Source organism: Tenrec ecaudatus, chromosome 14 (assembly GCF_050624435.1).
Source record: "Tenrec ecaudatus isolate mTenEca1 chromosome 14, mTenEca1.hap1, whole genome shotgun sequence".
Taxonomy (NCBI): Eukaryota; Metazoa; Chordata; class Mammalia; order Afrosoricida; family Tenrecidae; genus Tenrec; species Tenrec ecaudatus.
Genome location: NC_134543.1, coordinates 59,587,610 through 59,591,609, shown reverse-complemented (window position 1 = coordinate 59,591,609; position 4,000 = coordinate 59,587,610). Strand labels below are relative to the sequence as shown.

The 4,000-nt window shown below is 35.2% G+C and overlaps 1 non-coding gene across 1 annotated transcript; it reads right to left on the bottom strand.

The window, feature by feature from the left end:
• Positions 1-612: 612 nt before the first annotated feature.
• On the bottom strand, positions 613-738 carry LOC142427075 (small nucleolar RNA SNORD22). The gene has a single exon (XR_012779904.1). It is a non-coding gene; the product is annotated as a small nucleolar RNA SNORD22 (small nucleolar RNA).
• Between the last annotated feature and the right edge of the window lie 3,262 nt (positions 739-4,000).

Genomic DNA, 4,000 nt, shown 5'->3' with positions numbered 1-4,000 from the left:
TTGACTTTATCTTCACAAAGTGCCCTTTGAAATTATCTGTTCAGATCTTTTATGTCATCATTTCTTTCCATCCATTTACCTTAGCTAATCTGTGATTAATATCAAGTTTCAGAGTCTCTTCTGATATTCACTTTGATCCAAAATAGATGAGACTAAATCTCTTCAGACTTATACTTAAGAAGTTTCTGGGTATACTTTTCAAGAGAAATTTTTTTGTTCTTCCACAATCCTTGGTAGTTTCACTATTCTTTGCTAACACCATAATGTAAATGCATCTATTCTTCTCCAGTCTTCCCTATTAATTGTGCAGCTTTCATATGCAAATGAGAAGATTGAAAATACCTTGGCTTGTGTCTGGGTCACCTTAGTCTTCAAAGTGATAGTTTTCCTCTTTATCTTTTTTTTTTTTTTTTAGGGAAGAGAATGGCTTTATTTAGACAAACAGATGCCAATCATCTGTGTGCTTCTGGACATCAAGAGCTGGTTCTGGTCAAAGGTAGTTTGTCCTTCCTCTCTTCTCCAAGAATTTCTCTTCCTCTTCATCACCTGTAACAGTTTGTTCTCAATGGGGGTTCTCCCCTCTTTCCTGGCCTGTGTGCATGGATCCCATGAGCCCCTCAGACAGTTCCTTCTGGAACAGGTTCTCCTCCCCTCCCCCAGCCAGCCCCTGTGGGTTCACCTTTTCAGGTTCTGGGGCTAGGACAGGAGGTAAGACATGTGATTGTTTCCTCACTGGGGACCTCTTTATCATTTTAAAGAGATCTTGTGTAGCATATTTGCTCAATGCAATGCATAATTTGATCTCTTGACTGCTGCTTCAATGAGCATTGATTATGGTTCCAATAAGGTGAAATCTTTGACAACTTTCAAATTTTATCCATTTATCATGATGCTGTCTATTGGTCCATTTGTAAGGATTTTGGTTTTTGTTACAGTGAGTTGAAATCCATTTTGAAGACTAGTGTTTGTCTCATCTGTCAGTGCTTCAAGTCCTATTTGCTGGCAGTAAGCACAGTGTGTCAACTGAATATTACAGGTTTTTAGTAAGCCTTCCTCTAGTCCTTAAAATTAATTTTTTCATATAGTCCAGCTTCTTGAAAGTTCTGCTCAGCATAGTGCTGAAAGGGTTCAAAACTGAAGCAAACCCTTCTGGATTTATATCATGCAGAGCAGTTCACCTTTGTTTGAATGCCTGTCTCTTGGTCTGTTCACAAATTATGCCTTAGCAAAATGAAGTGTTCTGGAATTCCCATTCTTCCAAATGTAATCCACAATTTGTTACGAGCCACATTATCAAGGGTCTTTGCATTGTATGTAAAATACAGGTAAATATATTTCTGGTATTCTCTACTCTAAGACTAGATCCATTTGATGTCAGCCATGATATTAATCCCTAATGGAACATCCTCTTCTGAATCCAGCATTAATTCAATGCACTGCTACAACTGTCGGTGAATTATCTTCAACAACATGTATTTAACTTGCATGCATGTGATATGAGCGATACCGCTCAATGGTTTCCACATTCTGTTCTGTTTGGGATGGGCACACATACACATCTCTTTCTTTCTTTTTTTGTACAGGTAAATAATTCAGCTTGAGTATAAAATAAATGCAGTGTTTTACTTTTATAGGAGACATCTCTTATTTTGGTGCAACAACTCCTTGTTTTTTATTTCACTTAAATTACGGGAACCACGTTAAAATTTTATATATATATATAAATATATATATATGGATATATATATATGGATAACCCATACAATTCTACTTATTTCTGAAGTTAAATTTTAATTTTTTATTTAACATAATTTATTTTGGCTTAAAAATATGAAAAATGGTGATATACATAATAGTACCAGTCAAAGTCAAATAAGAGAGGAAAGAGCCATTTTGTATTTTTTAACTGCAGATTTTTATATATAATAAATACTTTGTGTATTAGGGCTTTCATGGTTTTACAGAGAGAACTGCTTTTGCTATCAATGACATTTTAGTTAGAGGTATATTTAGAATGAGCTTGAGTTAGCATTTGTTTTCTCCCTTAATTTCTTTATTATTCTAAATCATAGAGTGGGTAGGATGCATGTGGAGAGCACAGGGGCTTGAGTATTCTTAAACTTACCAAATCAACACTTTCAAAGTTTCTTTCTTTGACCTCACAGTGGTATACTGTTTTTTTTCAGTTATGATTTATTCTGACACTTTAATGTGCTTTGCCAAAACCTTTGCAAATTCATGGTGGCATTTATCAGATGACTTCAGTTAGAAACATTTTATTCTATTTAGACTTTAGCCTCTGACTCCATAAATGACCTTGAGAAATTAATATTCCTTCAACCATCTCTAATGGTAAAAAAATTACCAACTATCTCACAGGGATATTGTTAAGTTTGATTGTAATTATGATTCATAATAAAGTCCACTGAGATATTTCAAGAAAAAAAATTGTACACAGACCAAAAGTTCTTATGAAATTCTCTAGAGTCTTCATTTGTGTTATTTAAGTGCTTCAACAGAATTTTATTTCAGCTGTGCATGTAGAGCTGCCAATGGTTTGCTGTCAGCTAACACTTTTTCTCTTCATAACAAGTATTTTCTATTCCTTGACATCTTGGAAGAGGACACTGAAGCAATTTATCAGTTGTTAAGTAATTTGAAATTACCCTTCCTTTATTATGCAGTTCGAATGAGTTGAAGCCTACATATCATGGTATTTAATGGATGAAGTAAGATTGATATCTTACTCAAACCTCATACTTTTTATTTTATTTTAATATTACAATGAAATGTAAGTGAAATTTTACAGCGCAACTTAGTTTCTCATTAAATAGTTTGTATATAATGCATTCCATGATATTGGTTACATTCTTCACATTGTGTTACCACTAGCCCCATTTATGCCCTATTTTCCTCATTTCCCTTCATTCCAATTTTCTATCCATTCCTGTTTTCTCAGCTTTGCTTTTGGGCAAATATTGTCCTTCGGCTCTTGTATAAACGATTATTCTAGAAACATGTTCTTCCCTGGTGTTTTTATTTATTTTATTAACAATAATTTAACTGGCTGATGATCTCTGGGAATAGCTTCAGTTTCAGGTCTGAAGGATTTCTTGAAACCGTAGCCTTGGGATTCCTACAGTTTGGGTCAAACCAGTGAAGTGTGTGTGTGTGTGTGTGTGTGTGTGTGTGTGTGTGTGTGTGTGTGTGTGTGTATTTGACTCTTTCTTCTACCTTTCCTCCCACTCTGCACCCCTTTATGGTTATCCTAGTCAGAGGGGTAGTTGGTGGTAACCAAGCACCATCAAGTTCTTCTGGATTTGGGCTCGGGTAGGCTGTGGTTTTTGTGGCCATTATCCCATGGGATTAGTGGCTCACCTGAGTCTTTGGTTTCTTCACTCTAGTTTTCTCTGAGTAGAAAAAGAGGAAACATTTTATTTTAGATTGCTGTTAGCAAATGTGTAGAACTATAGCACTACTTCATCAAAGTAGAGTGCAGAACACTGTCTTTCTAGGCTGTGTTGTGTTCATTAATGTAGATGTCTTTGAATCTGTAGTCCTTCACCTTAGAGCCTAGGAAATTCACCTTCTTAGGTGTGTGGTTATGTCTAAGAAGTGTGCTCTACTGTCTATATTAATATACACTTATAATTACATAGAAATATTCACAACCAAATCTAGATCTGGACGTAGATATTCTCCCTTAAGCCCTCTCAGACTCTTTAGCATATATATATATATATATATATATATATATTTATGCATCCATGAATCATTTCTTATTAGTATTATTATTGCAGGAATTTTAGGTTACTGTAGCAATTACTGCACTTATCTTTCATTCGTGCATTCCGCTCAGTGTTTTCCTTCACCTTGTATTGTGCTAACTTCTGCCATACAGTGTATTGTGTTTACCATCACCATTATTAGCATGCGGCTACTACATAATAACTCTTTCAATCTTTCTCTCTCTCTGGAAGCTCCATGGAAACTTGTCCAC